We start from the raw sequence: 23,699 nt of genomic DNA on the forward strand, positions 1-23,699 counted from the left end.
TACTGCTGGTCTCTTTGTCCAAACCATTCTGCTCATCTGATCCAAAGTTAAACATCAGCCTGAATGATAAACGTAACCAGGTATTGGACAATCAGATCAAAACCCCAAGTCTGCTAACAATCAACTAATAATTCTCAATCACCACCTTAGGGGTCTTATAGAAAAATCTTGGCTTAGCTCCGAGGAAAACCCTTGTTTTCCCTTGTAATCAGGAATGCAGATGAGGGTTTGGATAATCTGAATTAACAGAAAGGCTTGGACATAGAGTTGAAGTACAGGTCAACCATGAACTAATTGAATGGGGGAGCAGGCTCGAGGGGCTGAATGGCCTCCTACTCCTGTTTTTATATTCCTATAAAAAGTGAAATGAGAGCACTTATCACTAAAGAGTTGCAGATGGAATTCTGTGATTAGCGAATTTCAAGATTCACAGGAACAGATTGCTACCTGCAGCTCATTATTGCTTTAAAGGTGACTTATTTCCTTTGAGAATCTCATTCAATTCAGATGTTATCTGATAAATGCATGTCGAAAATGAAAAGTCACTCAGATCAGAGATTACTGCAAGAAGGATAGAGCTGAAGAGGCAAGTCAGACTACAAGTGACAGAGATCAAGATCTCTCAATTCACTAAATTGGGCCTCGATTAGAAGCCAAAACCATGTGTCTAAAATAATCCACATGTATTAGTTGTACATTGTCACAACTCATCAGTTTCATTTTTACTGTGAAATGAAAGGGACGTTTTGCTTTCTTATATAATTATCATTTTGCTATAGCTCTATGAGCTCTCCACCTGTAATACTGTTATTCTATCCTTTTGGCTGCAGTTACAGTTTATTTGGAGGTTCTGTTTTAACTTCCGAGCCGCTTTAAGCACAACACGGAAGGAAGCATCTTCCTCTGAATTAGTTACATAAAACAGGTCACCCAGTATGATGCCCTTGGCCTGACTTCAACTGGTTTGACCATCTGGCCCATGTGTGCACTTTTTAATTATTTGGAAGAAATGGCCTATTAGTGCACCACAAGATATAGCAAAGTAGGAGAATCTGACATACATCTTAAATAGTGAGTGTGGACACATCAAAGTAACTCTTTAAAAGAATGAATTAAGTCCTATTCCAATACCAATGTAATGTTATTAAGGCCCAAATATACTTACATCAGTGAAATGTCATGTACAAAAGAATTATCAAAAAGGCTAATGGAATGCTGGGCTTGATATCTAGAGGACTAGAATACAAGGGGCTAAAAGTCATGCTTAAACTTTACAAAGCTCTGGTTCGACCACACTTGACATACTTTGAGAAGTTCTGGGCATCACACCTTATAAAGGATATATTGGCTCTGAAGAAGAATCATATGGACTTGACATGTTAATGCTATTACTCTCTCCACAGTTGCTGCCAGACCTGCTGAATTTTTCCAGCATTTTCCATTTCTATTAAAGGATATATTGGCCTTGGAGGAAGTGCAGCCTAAGTTTATCAGAATGATACCTGGACTTTGATGGTTAAATTACAAGGAGCGATTACACAAACTAGGGTTGTATTCCATGGAATTTAGAAGGTTAATGGGTGATTTCTTCGAAGTTTGAGATATTAAGGGGAACTGATAAAGCAGATAGGGAAAAACTATTATCACTAATTGGGGAATCTAGGACCAGAAGATCTAAAAATTAGAGCCAAACCTTTCAGCAACAGCAAAAACAACAACCTAGATTTATATAGTGCCCTTAATGACTTGGAAATATATCACCGTTTCTTCACTGTCGCTGGGTCAAAATCCTGGAACTCCCTCCCTAACAGCACTGTGGGCGTACCTGCACCACATGGGGTGCAGTGGCTCAGGAAGGCAGCTCACCATCTTCTCAAGGGCAATTAGGGATGGGCAATAAGTGCTGGCCTAGCCAATGACATCCACACCCCATGAATGAATAAAAAACACTGTAATAGAGCATCCCAAGGCACTTCACAGGAGCATGAGAAAACAAATGGTGACACTGAGCTGCACGTGGAGATATTAAGGCAGATGTCCAAAAGCTTGATCAGATCGGTCGGTTTTAAGGAGCCTATTAAAGGAGGAAAGCAAGGTAGAGAATATAGAGGTTTAGGGAGGGAATTTCAGAGCTTAGGGCCCAGACAGCTGAAAGCACAGCCGTCAGTGGAGCCATTAAAATCGGGCATCTTCAAGAGACCAAAATTAGAGGAACACGGATATCTCAGAAAAAGCAAAATACTGCTGTTTCTCTCTCCACAGGCGCTGTCAGACATGCTGAGTTTTTCCAGCATTTTTCCTGCATTTTTTGTTTTTATTACAGATATCTCAGAGGCTTGTGGAGCAGAGGAGAAGAGGAGATTACAGAGGTAGGATGGCAGGGAGGAGGGTAGGTGGGAGGCGGGTGGGGGGGCACAAGGCCTTCGAGGGATTTGAAAACAAGGAGCAGAATTTAAAAATCAAGATGTTACTTAACTGGGAGTCAATGCAGATCAGCAAACACATGGATGAAGAAGGGGACTTGGTGCGATTTAGGACACAGGAAGCACAGCTTTGGATGACCTCAAGTTTTCAGAGAGTAGAATGTGGGAGGCTGGCCAGAGTTGCATTAGAATAGTCAGGTCTAGAGGTAGCTAAGGTAGAGATGATGGCTTCAGCAGCAGATGAGCTGAAGTAGGTTCATAGTCAGGTAGTGTTACAGAGATGGAAATTGTTGTCTTGGTGATGGTGCAGGTATGTTGATGGAAGCTCGTCTTGACATCAGATATGACACCAATGTTGCAAATAATCTGATTCATCCTCAGGGATTTTCCAGGGAAAGGAATGGAGTATGTAGTCAGGGAGTGGAACTTCAGAAGCAAACACCCATGCTCGCAAAATATGGTAGAAGTTTGGATCTATCTTCTGTAAATGACAGTCGATGCAAGATCAACTGATAAATTCCTGTTCAAAAGTATTAAGGGATATGGAGCAAAGGCTTGTATATGGAGTTAGGGCATGGATCAGCAGCCACAATGTCATTGAATGGAGGAAAAGGTTTGAGGGGGATAAATGGTCTATTTCTGTTCTTATGCACCTATGTAGGGGATATTTTAATAAGGGGTAATCTTCTGACTTTATGGTACCATCAGAGTGTTTTGATTGCCAGAAACAAACAGAGAAATTTATACTTGCATTATCCATGATTTTCTGACTATCAGAAAAATAGAATGAAATAATACAGAACAGAAGGAGGCCATTCTGCCTATTGTGCCTATGCCATCTCTTTGAAAGAGCTACTCAAATAGTCCGAGATCCAAATCTCTCCCCATACCCCTGCAAATTTTTCCTTTTCAAATTCACACCTCATTCCATTTTTAAAGTTACTATTGAATCTTCTTCCACCACCTTTTTAGCCAGATTAAAATAGCTTGCTCAATTAAAAAAATTCTCTTCATCCCCCTTTTGCCAATTATCTTCTATCTGCACCCTCTGGTTACTGAGCCCCCTGTCCTAAATAGATCCTCCTTATTTACTCTACCAAACCCTCCATAATTTGGAATACCTCTATTAACCCCCTCTGCTCTAATAAGAACATTCCCACTTTCTATAGTCTCTCCATGTAACAGAAATCCCTCATCCTTGGCAAATCTCCAGCTGCACTCTCCAAAGCCAACTTGTGCAAAATGTGCCTGAATCTCTAGTATCCACTTGCAATGGACAAGGGAAGAACAAAGTTGGGAAATTACACCAGCATGGAGTATTATTGTTTTCAGCATGAATGTGAGAAATTCCAAGGGAATTGAATACTTTTTCACAATTTTCTCCATCATTGGGTATAGCATGGATTGGAGTAAGAATAAAGCTTCCTCCTTTCTGTCCCAACATTACAAGGGTAATCTTTGCTTCTGCACTAATGTGGCATATCCATTTTTCAACACACTTGTGCCCTCTATTAATCAGTCTGCATATGTAATGGCAAAATGGGTCAGAAGTCACTGCATAAATTAGCTACAATGGTTCAAGTGCACTAATTATGTAATTCCACCTGTAATAATTAGACAGCAACTTAAGGATATTGCAGAATTTAAATAAACGTAGGATTGAATTCTGAAAAACATGTAATGTGTCAAGAAATATTAAACTTATGACAGGATAATACTGGTGCAGACTGCTTGATAAAGAAGGAGATCTCCAATCTGTAATGTCGAAACCTCACTCAGCCCTGTACACAATTTATATTAACCATTTAGACACTGCAATTAAATTTCTAGGTTTGTGGAAGACACCAATTTTGGGGGAATATTACTTGGAAAATACGAATCTAAATGAGGTAGAGCAGCAAAGGGATCTGGGGGTACAAATCACTAAGCATAGCAATGTAGGTTCCAAAAGCAGTAGGAGGATGAATTGGCACCTGACTATTTGGTGTCCAATTCCTGACAGCTCAATGATTGCATTTGAGTGAGTCAATATTAGCTGCTTCCATCCTTTCATCTGTTGTCCACACAATCCAATTGGAAGAGCTGCTGGGCGTTTGCTCAGAAATTGAAAAAAAGCAGTGGCATCCCCTGAAAGTAATAAAATCATCCCTTTAATTTAAATATGTCACTTCCCTTTTAATATTGTTAGTCCAGCATGTTTGATATAGGAACAAGGAAGGAGAGATAATTTCAGTTGGGGGCACAGACAAGTGCTATGGTTTGTGCTTCCCTGTTCCTATGTGATGTATGATGAAATGTCCATAATGAGAATGCATAGTGCCATCAATATTGTGACGCACTATTTGGCTCCATAGCGACTGGGTTTTTTTGTTGTTATGATGTTATTTTGCCTCCAAAATCATGTCCGCAATGTGCACGCAGACTGCTATTGCTGGCTATACAGGATGCCATTTTGGTGCAAGTATTAGTATATGCAGCAGAGGGCAAATGGCAGAAGTTAACAGATTATGCCTTCAATGAACATGTAACTGATTTGATGGTGGTGGTGCCATTTTGGAGCTCAACGTTTTAGCTCATGCCTTCTCTTAATCTCATACAACTGAACATGCATTCAGCAGCAGGAAGGACCTCCCACGCCAATGCTATTTAAAGAGATAATCAATGACTTGTATGTTGCTGGCATCATGAGGGAACTGCCCTCTCCACCAGCTCTACAGTGATCAGCTGAGAAGAAAGAGGAGGAGGAGGAATAAGAGGAGGAGAAGGAAGAGGCAACCAGTATAGTATCTCTTCTGTCACATGAGCAGGGGCATGTTAAAAATGAGATTTAAAAATGTTTATTTTATTTTTAACTAACATTGGAAACCACATCCCGCCCGTAGATGGGGTTTCCTCAAAATCCAAAAGCCACTTGGCCTTTTTGCCCACCCGATGGGCAGGGAGAAATTCACTTTAACTAATTTGTTAATGGGATTAACAGCCCTCTCAATTTTCGGCGGGCGCACTGCTGACTGAAATATTGTGCAAGCGCGCGATGACGTTGGGGTGCTCGCCCAACAACATCACGCTCTATTTCATGCTCGTCAGGCGCACGCCCGCACACTGAGGTGAAAATTCAGCCCCAGAGAATATATGTTCATTCTACTCAACATTGCCTCCATGACATCAGCTTCAATGTTTCAGTGAGAATGATGCAATGGCAATGGGCTTTGTAGTAAACTTGAAGATAGTATTGACATAATTTAACTATAATCACAAGGAGGAAAAACAAATTAATGAGAACCCAGCTGGCAAAGATGAATGATTACAGAATGCTCCCACTGGAGGAAAACCAAACACCTGAGAACCATCATAATAAGAAATTTGTAATATAATAAGGATTGCTATGCTGCCAGAAAGTTGGACCCCTTTGCAATGGTTAACATTCCTCTGACTGGTGACTCTGAGTGTGCTATTGACATAAAGGAAATAATTCCTCTTTGAAAAGAAATAGGGAAGTCTCTCTTTTTGTCTATAATTAACAGTGTGTCAACAGAAACAGGTAGCTTTGAATTGTGTGATTCACTAGCAGGCCTTCAAAATGGAGAAAGACAGACATTTGCTTAAGAGGCATTTTTCATTCAGAGGAATCTCACCCAAAATGTATCTACAGCACTACTTCAAAAGGCATCATAGTTGTGTTTAAACAGAAACAGAAAATGTACAACAGGTCAGTCAGTGTGAAAGGGGAGATCCTTTAATGGATCTGGTGCGATGCTTCATCAGATTTGATGCAGAAAATTAACCTGTGTCTTTCAATTTGACACTCTTCCTGTGCATTTCCAACCATCACTCTTGGTTTTGAACAGTAATGTTATTTGGGTATGAAAAGCAGTAGCTCGGTGATTCAAAGCTGCCTTTAGCATCCCATTAATATTATTGTGATCCTGCTAGGGCAACTTGCTTACCATTCATGCCGAGGGCTAATTAAAAAGGGCCCTACAATGGTTTACGGCATCCATTTTTTAACCCGCACACCTCAGAAAAATGACTGATGTTCACAGCCCATAATGATTGCATTTCAAACAGAAGCTTTCCAATTGATGTAGATGAAGGCAAAGCTTTCCATCACTTTCTGAATATGAAATAAGCATCTCAGCTTTCGTGTTCTGAGACAGTCTGGAAAGTACATTGCAACAGGCAATTAGTTGATTTCTGCCGCTTTATTGACTGACCTTTGCTGGAATATAAATCAAACATTGATGGGCTGTATAACTAATGCCTTTAGCCAAGCTGCAACATTTATTTTTCAATGCAGCATCCATTTTCAAGGAGAGATCTGTTTGAGCCACTGGTGCTGGGGCAGGATTTTACTCTCATTGGGCGGGCACAGTGGGCGGGCCCGGGAGCAGCCGCGATGCCGAACGCCACGCGCGATCAGGCCAGCCAATTAAAAACCAGCCAGCGTGAAATGTGCGCTGAGCGCTGCCGGGTTGGAGGCGGGAGGAGCACAAGTGCAGAAGTCAGCGCATACGTGGGGGTGCGCGCAGTAAAAGCTTCCTGAGGCACAGAGCTGCCTCGGGGAGCTGAAGATTTTTAACAATAAAAATAAAGACATTTAAAATAATGAAAACATGTCCTCTCAGGGACATGTTAAATATGAGTGTTAAAAGCTTTTAATCTTTTAAAATCACTGGTCGAAACCCCATCCAGCCCGTGGATGAGGTTTTGCCAAAAATACAAAGTCCACTTGGCCTTCTCACCCGTCTGCCACCCAAACGGTTGGACAGGCAGCGAAAGGTTCGAGTCAATTAGCTCTTTAAGGGCCTTAATAGGCCGCTTAATATTCAGTGGGCTCGCTGCCGACTCCCAAATGCGCCCACCAACCGAAATATCGCACGAGTGCGGATGATGACGGGACACTCGCCCGACGCCATCATGCCTCATGTTACGCTCGTTCGGGTCGAGTACATGCCCACCTGATGAGAGTAAAATTCTGGCCCTTGTGTTTTTGTGATGGGCGATAGGTGCTGGAGCATAGCCAACCAGTTTCAACTTTGAAAGGCTGATGGGAGTTCTGAATTTATTCAAGGGTTAAATGTTTCCTTTTGTTAAAAAAAAGTGCATGACTGTTGCATCTTTTCTCAAAGAAAACCTTAATCTTCTGATGTGAGTATGTTTCAGTGTGCTCGATATTGGCTGGCTCAAGTAGATTCATGTGACCTTTATCAGGTCGATTTTAAACCTGTCAACTGGCAATCAGGCATAGCACCAATTCTCTTAAATCGCTTTCATTTGCCTCTACAATTTTAAAATCTCCTAGAATTTTCTGTTCTTACTTTTCTGAAGACCACCTGTTAAAATGTCAGCTAGGGCTCAGTGGTAGCGCTCTCTGTGAGTCAGAAGGTTGTGGTTTTAAGTCCCACTCCTAACATCAGCACAATTAAACCTAGGCTGACACTTTAGTGCATTGCTGAGGGAATTCATTGCTGTCTTTTGGATGCGACGGTAAACTAACTGCCTACCTAACAATAAAATCTCAATGGTACGTAATGTGTTTTGTTTAGATTTAAGACTCTTGGCTGGGATTGTGCAGAACATATTAAAGTAGTTATGGTTTCCTCATTCAATTTCCATTTTTGAAGGCCATGAAGAGTGCACTGGAGGAAAAATATGATAGTGAATCCAAAAGGGTGATAGTGAGTCAAAAGCCCATATTAGAACTCTCCCCATTGGTGTCAAAGAATGGGGAGAGATGTAAAACAAGCTAGTAACTCCCTATGACCCATTTTACACTATCACAGCTGGTCAAAATTACCCCCACAATTTGTAGTGGCACTCTTAAAGTGAACAAGCTTTGGGTGTTTTTTTTTGGTTGCAATGTTTACTTACCTTTTTAACACTGCATTGCTTTTATTGCAACTTTTTCCCTGAAGTTTATGACATTTTTAATTATAGGTGGTTTTGGAATTTTATTTGGGAAACATTTTGTTGTTTACTTATTAGTTTGTTTTCAATATCCTGAGAACAATGGTCCAGTATGGCCCACTTAATCCCTGGAGGCTGGAAAACGTGAAATGTTTACAGGGCAGAAACAGATGAAAGAATAGAGTTCATTCAATTGTAAGTTTTACAGAATTTCAGGAACAAGAAAGCATTTCAGTTCAGGTTGAAGAATCGTGTGATAAGCACCAAGTATAGGTCAAGGTTAATGATGGGGTTTGATTTGGATCGAAGGAATGTGGCAAGATGAACAGGTACTGAGATGTAATAGGCTGAACTGCCATCGGTCATATCTGCAGGCCTTATGCAAGCCTACCTGCTGAGGACCAAGCAAAACTGCCTTCCAGCTCTGGGTTAGCAAGGAGCTATTTGCAAAGAAGCTTGCCATCTGCTGTAAGGACACCTGGTGCCAACATATAACATAGGCATAACACTGAGTTGCAGGCAAGGTCACCACCAACCTTAACCTTGTCGTCTCTGGCTCATCATCAGCTACTGAACAACAACACAATTCCAATGCACTGCTGCACTTCAGAAAGTACAAGAGGCCTTTCTTTGTGACTGTCAGATTGCTGCTTTGCCTTTGCTATTATCGTTTGCTTTTCCTCATCTGTGATCCGACCAGTGCAATTCCCTCAAGATCATTAACTGTATCTTTTGAGGTGTGCTAATGTATGATGAGAAGGATGCAGGAATGTGTGGTGCAGCTTTGTTCTGGATCATGGACAGTGGTCACAGGCTGCTTTCCAACACCTACAATGGCAGAAAAGTAGCGAACATCAGAATGGTGACTGCAGGAGGCATCTTAAACAGAGCTGCCTTGCGATATACTGGGCAGAATTTTACGACCTCTCCCGCCGGTGGGATTTTCCTCCCATCAAAGCCAATGGACTTTTGAATGGCTCGGCGCATTTTCTGTCCCCGCCTGCACCGCGATGGGGCTGTAAAATTCCGCCCACTGTGTGTGATATGTGCCTGGTATGAAATGCCAACTGTGGCTCACTTTTTTTGTATGACAGTTAAGAAGCAGCAAACTTAAAATTGTGGCTTCAAGCCCCACTCCAAAGACTTCAGCATCAAATCTAAGTTGGCACCTTAGTGCAGCGCTGAGGGAGTGCCGCACTGTTGGAGATGCCATCATTCAGATGAAATGTTAAACTGATTAACTGTTTTTCCTTTCAGATGGAGGTAAAAGATCCCATGGCACCATTTTGAAGAAGATTAGGTGAGTTCTCCCTCTTGTCCTGGCATAATACTTATTATGCATGAAGCTGTACATTGGCATTACTAATCTATAAAATCCATTCTCCAGTGTTATAACAGTACTGATATAGCATGGCGAATTTTACATAACCTAGTTTCACACAATTATGATGGGTAAACACCCAATCAGTCTCAGGCTGAGGGATCGATCATTTAGGACTGGGATGAGCAGAAATTTCTTCACTCATAGGGCTGTGAATCTTTGGAACTCTCCATCCCAGAGATTTAGTGGATGCTCCATCATTGAATGTATTAAAGACTGAGATAGACAAACCTTTCCCCATATCAAGGGATATGGGGGGCAGGCAGGAAAGTAGAGTTGAGGCCGAGTATCATCCATGATTATATATAAATGGGAAGGCAGGCTCAAGGGGCTATGGTCTACTCCTGTTCCTATTTCTTATGCTCTTACGTTCTTATGGGAAATGTGAATAGCTATAGGCAGGACTAAAGAAAATATATGCTTAATTTGTGAAGTAAGCCTAAAATCATTCCCACCCTCTTGGTAATATCCTGGGAATGTTTAATCGTTTATTTGATCTTATTATTGGAATACTTAAAAGGGATTATTCAGCTCACTGATAACTTGAATATGTTAAAGAGACTGTTCAATTCACTGACTCTGAATATATTAATTCTCTTTGCAGCGACTATCAATCTTAATTGTTTTCATAACTTGCTACAGGTTATTGACATTCTAGCAATTAGGCAGAGTGTTCTGGCATTTTGTGATGTGAGCAAAATCTGTTGATGTTATAGAATCACTGTTGTTCAGGATTTTCAGAGTCAGAAATTCCTGAGGAGCAGCACTGGGCATCTTTTCTGGTGGTTGAATTTGTTCCTGCTGGTGTGGAACACGATGTGTAAGCAGAAGCCAGGAAATCGCAACCTGCAACCTTTCAACTCATCTTTTTAGATGCTCCTTAATGGGCCCTCACAAAATGGCAAAGAACTCCATGGGACCACTGACATGTCCCCAGGGCAACACCTCAGCAATGCTCGTCAACTGATTAGTTGGCTGTTGTGACACTCGGCTCCTTTGTACACTGTGTGGTGAGAAAAGATCATTAGCCCAGAAAATGAAGATGTAGAATCAGTGGGCAGAATTTTCCGGTCCTGCCAGTGGTGGGTTTCATGGCGGGCGTGAGCAGAAAATTCTGAGAGAGGCCAAAAATCAGAATCCCGCCAGTGGGAAATCAATTCGAAATTTCCCCGCCACCACTTTCATGACAGGCTGATGGCTAGTCAGGTTTCCTGCTACTCCTTTTAAAAAATTCATTTTTGGGATGTGGGCTTCACTGGCTAGGCCAGCATTTACTGCCCACCCCTAAATGCCCTTGAAAAGGTGGTGGTGAGCTGCCTTCTTGAACTGCTGCGTTCCATGTGATGTAGGTGCACCCACAGTGATGTTGAGAAGGGAGTTTAAGGATTTTGACCCAGCGACAGTGAAGGAACAGCGATATATTTCCAAATCAAGATGGTGAGTGACTTGGAGGGGAACTTACAGGTGGTGGTGTTCTGCTGCTCTTGTCCTCCTGGATGGTAACAGTTTTGGGTTTGGAAGGTACAGCCTAAGGAGCCTTGGTGAGTTTCTGCAGTGAACCTTGTAGATGGTACACACTGCTGCTACTGTGCGTCGGTGGTGGAGGGGGGGGTGAATATTTGTGGATGTGGTGCCAGTCAAGCAGGCTGCTTTGTCCTGGACGGTACCAGGCTTCTTGAGTGTTGTGGGAGCTGCACTCATCCAAGCAAATGGGGAGAATTCCATCACATTCCTGACTTGTGCCTTGTAGATAGTGGACAGGCTTTGGGAGTCAGGAGGTGAGTTACTCATCGCAGGATTCCTAGCCTCTGACCTGCTCTTGTAGCCACAGTATTTATATGGCTAGTCCAGTTCAGTTCCATGTCAGGAATGCCATTTGCATGCATTACCATGGCATGCATACTCAGTAAAAACGCTACTTGCCAGAATCACATACCCCCTCTCAATTACGTTCCACACCAGTGGGAAATTAGACAGGTTTAAATCACAATCAAATATAGGTCACTTTGCTCATGACTTTGAGGTGAGTGCAACATTTAAAACCTACCTGCAACAGCTCTGTCCTGGTTTCTCAGCAATCCTAGTGTGACGCCAAACCGGTGAGGGTGTAGGATTGGACTGCTCACGATGGGTGCTTCAGTACCCCAGGAGGACAGCACTCAATTTGTGCTGTGGATCTCAGGCAGGGTGGCACCATGAAACAGAGACCAGCATTGCGATTTTGGCAGTCCTGGGGCTCTGCAGGCAATGCTACAGGGCTATGCATGGCACACACGTTCGTGTTCCCGCTTCAGGGAGGAAAAGGGCTAGTGTGTTTAACTGGGATAAGGCACAGCTTGGAGTGCAGGGTGTGGTCATAGTCTCACAGTCGGTGGAGATGAGGGTGTCTGGCTCAGCTCTGGACTGCAGATGGGTAGGTCACAGGTCAGGGGAGGCATCTGCAGCCTGCAAATGGGAAAAGCGTAATAAAAAGGGGTATTTGAAGCTCTCCAGGCAGGGCTTTCCTCTGTATGTGACGGTGCACACAGCCTTGGGATGGGGGGGAGGTGGGTGAGGTCCACTTGAGTCATGGGGACATTGACATTGATGGGTTCAGGGATGTCCACCACAATGACTATGGGATCCAGGGTTACTAGGGGAAGCTGCAGAATCACCAGAGGGAATTCTACCTGCACATCATGAGGTTCCAGGAAGGTCAGAGGGAGGGGAAGGGGAAGGGGTGAAGCTGATCGCAAAGTAAAAATGCAGCACCACCATCTTGAGAGCCTGAAGTTATGACGCAGTTTAAAATCTAAACTGGAAAAGAATTGGCACAGGAGGGGGCTGAGGCAGCGCGAGAGGAGCCCAGGGCTGGACTCAGGGGCTCTTTCAGGGGACAGCCTCACACTGCTTAGAGTAACAACATTAAAATAGAGGGTGGAATCATCCCAGATTTGCACAAAGTGCAGTAGCGGTCAGGAGAAAGGATGTTTTACTTGCCGGCCACAATGGTGGCTTTTCGGGCCCCATCGTCCCATTCCTGGTGCGTCCCACTTCATTAATTCCACATTCACAGGGAACACTCTGAATCGCTGGTGGGTGGGCTCGGATTTGACCCTCACCCCGTGACCTCAGTGCTTCCACACTCCGAGCGCCATATTTAAAGTGTACCAGAGCGCAGCCTACTTCATGTCTACAGACCAGAACTGCTTCAGGGGACAGATGACCCCGAAAACATAGAAGACGGCAGCCCCCAAATTTAGTGACATCTCCCTGGGGTGCCTGCTGGATGCAGTGTAAGTCCACTGCAATGTCCTCTATCCCCATTCTGGCCGCAGGAGCTCCACCAGAGTCACCAATCCGGCCTGGGAGGCAGTAGCAGCAACAGTCAGCACCACCGGAACACAGAAATCAGCCGTCCGGTGCTGGAAGAGGATGAATGCTCTCATCTATTCCGCCAGGGTTAAGTCACACACTCACAAACCCATCACACATCCACAGGGATCTCACATCTCAAGGGACAACACCACTAACTCTCACACACACCCTCACATCTCCAACAGACTCATCCTGTGGAGCTCATGTCCTCACCCCGTCCATGGCTCCACTCACCACACAAACATTCCAGGCAGAGCCATGCATCCTGCTCACAATCTCTCCATCTGTTTTCATTCAGGAGAAGCCTGCTCACATCAGCAGGGCGAGGTTCCAGACTGGGGGTGGAGTGGCTGACATTAGGCCCTTCACTCACTTTGAGGAGCGTGCTATCACGCTGACTGATGAGGACGTGGACAGTGTTTGCGGTGACAGTGAGGTCAGTGGTGGACACCCATCTGAGGATCCTGCACCACATCATCCCTCTCTCAACGCCACTGTGAGTGCTCCCTCTCTGCTTTTGGCTCTGCTGCCATGTACTAATTATCTCTACTTTGGTTCACAGGGAGCTCTGCCAAGCGACCGACACCCTCAGCCAGCCAGTCCCTCAGCTCCATCCACATCCTCACCTCCAGCCAAGGTGACACCTCCTCCATTGAAGAGCTGGAAATAAGCAGCCTGGAAGATCAGTCACAGCGCTTACTCACACCCTCCACCAGCACAGAGACACACACCTCGGTGGAATCTAGATCTAGAGCAGGCTCGGGTTCACAATCTGGTGGTCACCGCACGGACACGTGTTCACAGCAGGAAGAGACACGTTCAGCCGAGCTCCCCGGCACTCGGACGACTGCTGGGGAAGAGGCATCTGTGAGGTCCGAGTCCGATGACGAGCCTCTTAATTCGGCCTTCCAACTCATTGGGAAATTCAGTAGAAGGCGTGGGAATATCACGCAGAGCTGTTGGAAGCCTACAACAGAGTGGCATGTGAGTCGGAGGAGTGCGTCCTCCTGCTCTCTGATGAAGTGGCCCCCATATGTGTGCGTATTGAGGTCTCCATGGGGATGATGGCAGACGCCATGGAGACCCTGGCCCAGCAGAACACGGAGATGTACACAAACCTGCACTCCATCGTGGTAGCAATGGGTGAGTTCCTGCAGCGGCAACGCGAGAGGGTAAAAGGGCACCTCGACACCCCTTCAGGTGCTCCTTCCCCTCAAGGAGTCAGGCCGGGGCCCCCAGACACCGGAAGGGAGGAGGAGTGGCAGCTGGACACCCCTGGGTCATCCACTCAGGAACCTCAGAGGCTGTCCTCTCCCTCTGGGTCCCCTTTGCCTGTGACCCCCTTACCCCTTAACCTCATCCTCTGTCACTGCAGAGGGAGCAGCTGGTGCACAAGAGGACAGCCAAAGCAAGCCAGGGCCCTCAAGGCCTCAGCTTTCCAGAGGATGCACACCAAAGTCATCAGAGGCAACAGAGCCAACCATTGCACAGGCTGTCTCCACCCCTGCTGCAGATGTCAGGGCAGCACCTAGAGGAAGTGGTAGGCCTAGAAAAATGAAGAATTTCTGATCACAAGTGGTTGCACGGGTGAACACATCTTGTCACTTTATAATCTGGAAATATATTCACTTTCACTGAGTAAAGTGTCTTTCAGTTTCATTTACAGGCTTCCTGAGTCTTCCCAATGTACTCGCCCCCTCCTCCCCACTAGCAGTTCAGCTGTACGCAGCCAGACCATAAGTGATTCTGGAGGGAGAAGTGTGTGTGTGGCAGGGCCTTTCGGAGTCTCATGCAAGTATTTTTCCACACACACAGAGCCTTCCTCAAAATCACACTGTTCTCACTGTCCCAGACATTTTCAGTGCTGCCTGCTAGCTTTCTCCTTCAGTCGTCCATCTGAGCTGAGCTGCTTCTCCGCCCACCCACTTTTGGCAGTCAAATGCAGCACCTCTGCCCACCTAACACAAGGCTCCGCTCACTTTCGATTTGAGAAAAATGGTAGTCGTCACAATTCTGCTCAGCTCCCTCATCCTTTCCCTTCCTCCAGTCACCTATGCCCTTTCCCCCATCACTGTTGACCCCTCTGACATCACCTTCCACCTCCTCACTGTCATCTACCAACCAGGACCCTTTTCTTTCCAGGATGTGCAGGTGAACGTGCACATTCCCTATCTTCATGAGAATCCCATCCCCATCCATATTGACCTCCCCGACCTCCTCCTTCCCACCCCCAGGGTCTGTGTCTGCCCCCAAGTCCCCACAAACCATCCTCGCCATCCCTTCTACCGCTACCATTGCACCCTCAACTTCCCACCCTTCCAACTCCCTCTGCCCCCTCTCACACTCACCATTCTCCACTACCAAGCCCACCCTCAGTTCGTTCCCCAGGAGGCAGTCATTGACTCCACAGACAACTCCCCTGAACATTCACCTGGAAATCCCTCCCTTACTCTCTCCTGCACCCTTACTCCCTCCTCCACCCTTACTCCCTCCTGCACCCTTATTCCATTGTCCCCCAGAGCTCCTTGCCCCCTCTGAACTCCTTCCTTCTCCGAACTCCTTCCCCTTCCAAACTCCTTCCCCCCTCTGAACTCCTTCCCCACTCCAAACTCCTTTCCCCCTCCAAACTCCTTCTCCCTCCAAACTACTTCCCCCCTTTGAACTCCTTCCCCCTCTGAATTCCTTCCCTTGCACCTTATCCGTCCTTACACCTTCCTCTCCCCCTTGCACCTAACTTCCCACTTGCTACATTCTCTCCCCTTACACCCTCCTCCCCCATATTCCCTCCTTCCCCCTCCCAACCTCACCCCGCCGACACCTTCATTATCCCCCAAGGCCGCACCCCCCCATGAAATTTTCATTTCTCCTCCCAACTACACACCCCCCGACACCTTTGTGTCATGCCCCTCCCAACCTCACCCCCTGGTACACCTTCATCTCCCAGTCAAACCCAGACCTTCCTCTCCCCACCCTTCCCCCCCCATCACCCCTAATTCACAGCTGGATCTTCCTCTTCCCCCCCCACCACCACCACCTCACTGATCATCCATCGTAGCCCATGGCTAAGACCGTGATGTTCTGAAGCAGACCCAAGACATCAATGGAGTCCTCCCACCTTCCGCGAGCTGCTTCACGGCAGAGAATGTTCATGAGAATCCACCCAGCACGCGATGCACGTGTTCCCCCAGGGTCCGATAGCTGTGGGGCCCCCAGCATCTTCTGCTCCTCGGATGTCCGCGATGTGAGAAAGGCCCTAACGGTAAATCCAGATTTCTGCACGTCATGCTTGTGCAGACATGTTCTGGGCCGACGTGTTTTCCCAGCAGCGTAACGGTACATCTGGCGTGGAGGCAGGATTCCGGTCAGGCCTTACTTTGCATCCCATTAGCAGGATGCAAAGCGGATTGATGCCGGTTTCCAGCGGGATTGACGTTCCGCCATGGTGGACACCATCGGATGATCCCGCTGTGCTTTCACGCCAGCTTGAAACCGATTTTTGTCCTTCTCGCCATATTATCCCTGCCCCCCACCCCACCCCACCCCACCCCACCTGCCATGACGCCCAAAGCCAATGGGGCCAGAAAATTCCAGCCAGAGTCAGAGCTGAGAGAAATGAAGAAGACTTCCTTGAGAAGGTGCAATTGAAACCACTGCCTTTTGGCACACTTTAACAAGGGGCTGCGGGGGTCATTGGCTTCACAATACACTTGTTCCATTTGAGTATTAACAGAGAGGTACATGAGAATCAAAAATGCAGGTGCTTTTGGTAGCTCTGGTGGCCTGTCTGAGCCTGCTGGTGCCTGTAAGAGAGAGAAGATAGATTTAGATCATAAACAGGCAGAATAAAACATTGCACTGTGATTACCAGGATGTGAGAAACTCATGGAGGGCTCATCCTCATGGCTTGCTGGGAGAGGCCGATCTCACCTTCCCCACAGGAGCGATCTCTGTCCTCACCTGCCAACTCGGCAGCATTCCTCCTCAAAGAGGGACAGTTCCTGGACGTCTCTCACCCCTCCTCCCGTCTAGGATATCACCCTCCGGTTGTGGGTGATCTTGGCCTGCATGAAAATACATGGAGTGGAACGTGGTGAGAAGAGATAGAGCAGGAATGGGGAAGCATGCATGCCTGCTGTGTGTGTGCTGAGCCCTCCCCAGTAAGGGCTGAAGATGGAGTTTGTACAGCCTGATAGATGAGATGCAGGTGATGTTAAAGTGTCCGTGAGACAATGATGATGTCTCCCCTCTTAATATTGTGCGAGACCCCTGAGCAGTGTAACCTTTGAGTTCATGATGCCATAATGAGAGTGTGAGATCGGAGTGAGTTGAAGGTTGACTTCCCCTGGCACAGTGAATGAAATCATTCATCCTCTTCCTGCGCTGGATGGCATTTCTCTAATGGGTGCCCGACCAGTTGATCTCCCTTGTAATCGCCTCCCAGGCTGACGAGATAATGCTGGTGGGCCTCCTGAAACCATTCCTCAGGTAGAGGACATCCCGGTGCTGGCAGCCTCCACAGATGAAGAGCCTCAAGGGAGTCACTGCTGAACCTGGGAGCAGCTTTTTACTTCAGTGGGCCCATATCAAGAGGTTTCCTGCACCCAGCAGGTTGGCTGAGAGTAATGTGTGTGTTCAGGTGGGTGTTTAAATATGGTGCCCGGATCTTCAACCCCATTACGTTATGGCAGGGTGGACAAATCACTGCCCGCCCCTCCATGTGATATGGAGAGCTACTCGCTGATGCATAATTAATGAGATTTCTAGCGTGAAATCAGGTGCGATTTCCCGCCATGCCACCCAGTGGGTAACACGCCGCAAAACCCACCCACCACTGCACTTAGTCTGCGGAATGGAAAATTCGCAGAATATGAGTGGAGCTAAAAAAAATGACGCAGGGCAGAAAACATTAGTGTGAGCAATTTATAGGTCCCCTAACACTAAACATTGGCTTCAATTTTCAGCTCAGTGGCCAGCCAACGTGAAACGCACGCTGAAAAGCTCAGTGCGGGCGGGAGGAGGGCAGGCACTGACATCAACGCAGTCACGGGCAAGCGCTGAGAGAAAGCACCCTGAAGGCAGAGAGCTACCACAGGGAGCTGCACACCCGAAAACCATGAAATAAAGTTTTGAAAATCAGAAGAAAACTATCCAAGCATCACACTCAGGCACCTGAACATGTAGCTGATGAAAATGCTGTCCACAGATTTTTATTTTTATTTTATTTAATAACGGAAATCTCATCCCACCTTTGGATGAGGCTTGATGAAAAATGTAAAGGCCGCCTGGCCGATTCGCCCGTCTGCCAACTGTAAGTTTGGACGGGCCACGAACAATCGGAGACACTTGCGCCAGTAATGGGCTTAATTTGCCAGCTTAATTATCGGCAACGCACTTCTGACTTTTGCGTGCACCCGCCGAGCGAAATATTGTGTGAGTGCAGGATGACGGCAGGTTGCTCGCCCGATTTCTTCTCGTGTGATTTCACGCCCAATTGGGTCGGGCATGTGCCCGCCCATGGGACGTAAAATTCTGCCCATAGTGTTAGACGGAATATAAATCAGGAAATTAGAGGAGAACATAACAAGGGTCATGTAATTAGCGTGGGGAACTTCAACCTTTGGATCAACTAGCCAATCCAAATTGGAAAAAGTGACTTGGAGGACGAATTCGTGGGATGCATTTTCTAGAATCATATGTTGAGAAACTAACTCCGGAACAGGCTATTTTAATTTAATATTGTGGAATTAGACACGGTTTATTAGTAATCTTGTAGTAAATGATCCTTTGAGGAAGGTTAATCATTATATGATGGAATTTTAAATTAAGTTTGAGAATGATGTGGTTAAGTCCAAAACTAAGATCTTAAATTAAAACAAAGCTAATTAGCAAGATATGAAGTAGGAAGAATGGAAAAGTAGAATATGTTTTAAAAAGGTGAGAGACTAGTAAATGTAAGATTCTGAGGAATTTGGACGTCCTTATACAAGAATCGCAGAAAATTAACTTCCAGGTGCAGCAAGGAGCTAGGAAGACAAATGGCATGTTCGTCTTTATTGCATGGAGACTGCAATGTAAAAGGAAGTCTTTCTGCAATTGTATATGCTTTGGCAAGACTACATCTGGAATACACTGTGTGGTTTTAGTCTCCTTATCTAAGAAAGGATAGACTTGACTCAGGGAGGGAGCAACAAGCACGAGATTGATTCCTGGGATGAATAACAAAGGTTGAGTTGAATGGGCCAATATTCTCTAGAGTTTAGAAAAATCTCATTGAAATGTATATAATTCTGAGAGGGTTTGACAGGGTAGGTGCTAAGAGGCTGTCTTCCTTGGCAACACGGGGTCATAGTCTCAGGATATGGGGTCAGCCATTTTGGGCTCTAATGAGGAGAAATTTCTTCACTCACAGGGCTGTGTATCTTTGAACTCCTCTACCCCAGAGAGATGTGGGTGCTCAGCCCTTGAATATATTCAAGGCAGAGATTGATGGGTTTTTAGACACAAAGGGAATCAAGTGATATGGGGATTGTGCAGGAAGGTAAATAAAGTTGATGTAGAAATTCATCCATTATCTTATTGAATTGTGGAGCCTTCTCAAGAGGCCTAAGGCCATAAGTTCTTGTTTTTTATGTACTTATATTCTTATTTCAGTATCATGACTTTTTAAAAATGAGGCCAAACGAATTGGATCAGACTGTGCATATCCATCTGGAGTGGGCGTAATGGAAATTACCATGTTCAATGGTCCTCTTAAAGTGAAGACACATTTTTGATATTTTTGTTAGTTTTGTTGACTTTTTTAAGTGCTATTTTTTGCTCTTCCTACTTCTTTGCTGTTACTTTTCTGATTTTTTGAAAAAACAATTGTTATTTATTTTGTGTTTGGTATTAGAACAGTAAGGAATGCTTATGGCGAAGCAAAAGCAAATGAATACTGTCTTCAAAACTGCCAGAAATCTGCTGTAATTGAAGCATTTGCAACAGTTCACCAGAACAGGAAGAGTGTTTAAAAAAACTTAATAGCTGTGGGGTTGGTGTTGAACCATCCGAAATACAGTGTTTGTGATGGATGCAGTCAGAGTTGAAAGAAGGCACAACAAAGAGGTCAGTGAGTACCATAGCTGAACCCAGGATGATACCACCAACCATATCTATACCTGTTGGTCGATCTGACCGGCATTTCTTCTTTGGCTCCTCATTCTCGTTCTCGTTCATTAAGCTAGAATACTAAATATAATATTCACACTAATGCTGTAGATGTCTTTCTTAGATTGGGTTTAAGGCCAATGTACAGGGAGCTTTCTGATATACCTGGCTATACTATATCTGAGTGAACAAAATAAGAAAATGTTTCACCATCTAGTGCTACTATCCTTCCTGTGGATGAGCACAAAATTCAGTCTTCATTTTCCCCCAACCATGTCTTTAGAGGTGGCACCAATTATGCAACAGGCTGTGTACTTGATTACTGGAAGGTAGAACACAGGGTTTTACATGTTCTCCATGGGTTTGGTTGGCAATTTGTGCTGGGTTTGTTGAGGGGGAGGGGGTGGGAAGAGGAGACATTAAAGAGAGATGAAAGACATCTCACAGCACCTTTGCATCAGTCAAAAAAGAGCGACATGCACTGACATTTGGAATCGAGTTATGTGGCTCCCCTCAGTCAGAGAACGATGAGTGCCAAAACAAATTGAAAAGAACCAGGGAGAAAAATAGTCAATTTGAACAGGTCTGGAGAAAAATGGCCTTAAATTGCTGTAATAAATAAAATAACCTTCTAAATCTTACTGAGCCACCCATCAGGGAGAGTAATAAAGGAGCTATTTATTATTTTTAATATCTGAAGACCATTATTGACATCACCATTATTTTTAATGACATTTGTAGGTTTTATTATTTTCAGCTGCTTGTGAAGATTTTCAATAATACTTTAACACTCCACTCATTTTACCAACCTTGCTTTGTTACACAGCCCTTCAGCAACCAAAGCAATGGTGAACTAACATAGATGGTCTAGCAAACAGGATCAGCTTCTAGGAGGCCTGGTAGGGTGGTGGCAAACAGTACAGATTACAGGCCACAAATTGGGATTGCTTGCATCAGTTTTTTAAGTGCTATGAGTGGCCTTGAAGCTCCAAAATGGGGTCCATGGCACATGTGTACCTTTCGGGGTGAATTGCGCTGGAGGCCAAATTGATGAAGGCCTTAAAGTGTGTGTATTAAACAACCATACAGAGCAGGCCAACCCTAGCAGCTCCATTTTGGAGCTCAATGCTCTAGCTGTTGCTTTCTCTTAACCTCGCATAACCGAATACATATTCAGCAACAGGACATACCCCCACCAGCAGTATTTAAAGGGATCATCAACTACTTACAGGTTAGTTGCCAGTTGATTTCTTCTGGTTGTTGCAATGATTCTACTGGGATTTGCTGCTTTCTATTGTTTCAAGTTGAGGAAGTCTACAGCCATGCTGCCATACAATATGTGTTAGGGCAGACCATTGGCATAGGACAGCAGGTATGTGCTCCATGGAGACGCTGAAATCCCCCGGTGTGGCAACTGCTGAAGGATTTGATGCTGACTTGAAAGCTTCTACACAAACCAGTTTCTCCCAGATGAGGGAATACAGCATGACTTTCAATATAGCATGACTTTGAAAATGAGCAAAGGTCACACAGAGCAGGACAAGCTGCTCCAAGAGGGAGGAGGAAGAGGGGAATGGCTTTCACCAAGAGGCCATATCCATTCAAGGAACAATTCACCTACCTGATTCACTTTGTGTGAGAAATCTGCACTTCAGTAAGGATGACCTCACTGAAATGTGCCGGTTGCTGCAACCACAGCTGTAACTTCAGAGCAGGATGAGGACCACATTGCCAGTGACTGTGAAAGTGACTGTGATGATGAACTTCTATGACCTTGTTCCTTCCAGGATTGAGCTGGAGATATCAGCAACATCTCACAGTAACCAGAGCCATCCATTGCTACATTCGCAAGGTCACTGACATCCTCTACTCCATGAGAGCTAACAATATGTCATTCTCTCTTTCTGAGAGAAGCAGGCAAAGTGAGCATGCAGCTTTGCTAGGATTGCAGGCTTCCCCACAGTGCAAAGTGCTATTAACTGCACACACATCACTTTGCAGGCACTGCATGTGAGCCCTGCCCTTGTACCAGAACCAAAAGAATTTCCACTCCCTCAATGCCCAGCTGGCGCATCATCCTGGCAGAGCATCATGCAGGTCAATGTCTAGTATCCTGGCAGCAGCCACGATGCCTTCATTATGCAGCAGCCCATTGGCAGTCCACTGGCCACATGGCTGATGAAGGAGTTAATTGCGCGGCTCAAAGATTTGTGTGGGAGGAATGGGTTTCAGTTCATGGGGCACTGGCATCAGTACTGGAGTAGAAGGGAGCTGTTCCAGTGGGATGGGCTTCACCTGAACCCTTCTGGGACCAGTGTCCTAGTGAATCGAATAACTAGGGCTATAGACAGGGCTTTAAACTAAATAGCGGGGAGGAGGGGTGGGGAGGTTCTGGAGAGGGGATGTGCAGCCTTACAAAGCAAAAGGATATGGCAGCATTGCAGGGCAGCTTTTTAGGTGATGATACCCAGAGTATGACAGGGAGGGACAGAGTGTACAAACATAAAAAAACAGCAGCAAATAGGGCCAAAGGGGGAAAAATGGTAAAAAGGCAAAATCAATGGCTCTTTACTTAAATGCACATAGTATTCAGAACAAAATAAATGAATTAACGGCACAAATAGAGATTAATGGGTATGATCTTATAGCCATTACGGAGACATGGTTACAAGGACATCAAAGCTGGGAACTGAATATTCAGGGGTATGTGACTTTTTGAAAGAACATGCAGGAAGGAAAGGGTGGTGGGGTAGCTTTGTTAGTACAAGATAGAATAAGTACGATAGCAAGAAATGATCTTGGATCAAAAGATGTGGAATCCATATGGGTGGAGGTAAGAAATAACAAGGGGAAGAAGACACTGGTGGGAGTAGTCTATAGGCCCCCTAACAGTAGCTACGCTGTAGGATAGAGAATAAATCAGGAGATAATGAGGGTATGTAAAAAAGGCAGTGTATTAATCACGGGTGACTTTAATCTTCATGTAGATTGGGAAAATCAAATTGGCAGAGGTAGCCATGAGAAAGAATTAATAGAGTGTATTCGGGACTGTTTCCCAGAACAATATGTTGTGGATCCAACCAGGGATCAGGCTATTTTGGGTCTGGTAATGTGTAATGAGGCAGGTTTGAAAAATTATCTCAGAGTAAAAGATCCCCTAGGAAACAGTGACCATAACATGGTGGAATTTAGGATTCAGGTTGAGAGTGAGAAATTGAGTTTGGAAATAACTGTGCTAAACTTAAATAAGGGTACTTACAAAGGAATGAGGGCAGAGTTGGCTGGAATGGACTGGGAAAGGAGTTTAGCAGAAAAGACGGTTGATGAACAATGGCAGACGTTTAAGAAAATAGCTCATGGCTCACAACAAAGATATATCCCAGTGAGCAAGAAGGATTGTAGGAAAGGGATAAACCAACCATGGTTAACCAAGGAAGTTAAGGATAGTATCAAGGTGAAAGAAAAAAAACACACAATGTGGGAAA

Source organism: Cetorhinus maximus, chromosome 22, assembly GCF_964194155.1.
Source record: "Cetorhinus maximus chromosome 22, sCetMax3.hap1.1, whole genome shotgun sequence".
Classification (NCBI taxonomy): domain Eukaryota; kingdom Metazoa; phylum Chordata; class Chondrichthyes; order Lamniformes; family Cetorhinidae; genus Cetorhinus; species Cetorhinus maximus.